Genomic DNA, 517 nt, shown 5'->3' with positions numbered 1-517 from the left:
CGGTAAACTCTATGATGTCATCAGCGCACTAGAGACAGCGCACCCAGATTCTGTATTTATCGCTGCAGGTGACTTTAACCAGTTGAATTTACGGACTGTACTCCCCAAATATTACCAACATGTGAACATCCCCACTCGGGGCAAGAACACTGGATCATGTTTACAGTAACATACATGGTGCATACAGGGCCACACCCCGCCCCCACCTTGGATGCTCGGACTACATTTCTTTGTTCCTGTATCCATCTTACAGACAAAGACTGAATCAAACAAACCCTGTCACCAAATACATTAAACTCTGGACCCCAGAGGCTGAAGGCATCCTGCAGGACTGTTTCACCCAGACAGACTGGGATGTGTTTAAAGCTGCAGCCACCTCAGAGAACTTTTCTGTCAGCGTACAGGATTATGCTGAGTATGTGACCGGGTACATTAGTACTTGTGTTGACAATATTGTGCCCACCGTACAAGTCAGGAAGTTCCCCAACCAGAAGCCCTGGATAAACAGTCAGGTACA

At 47.2% G+C, this 517-nt stretch overlaps 1 protein-coding gene across 1 annotated transcript in view; it reads right to left on the bottom strand.

The window, feature by feature from the left end:
* Positions 1-517, bottom strand: part of LOC109971392 (tissue factor-like) — a 41,227-nt gene that overhangs the window by 38,518 nt on the left and 2,192 nt on the right. The gene's annotated exons all lie outside the window — the stretch shown is intronic.

The sequence above is a fragment of the Monopterus albus genome, unplaced genomic scaffold, assembly GCF_001952655.1.
Source record: "Monopterus albus unplaced genomic scaffold, M_albus_1.0 scaffold223.1, whole genome shotgun sequence".
Classification (NCBI taxonomy): domain Eukaryota; kingdom Metazoa; phylum Chordata; class Actinopteri; order Synbranchiformes; family Synbranchidae; genus Monopterus; species Monopterus albus.
This window is presented reverse-complemented; position numbering and strand designations above follow the sequence as displayed.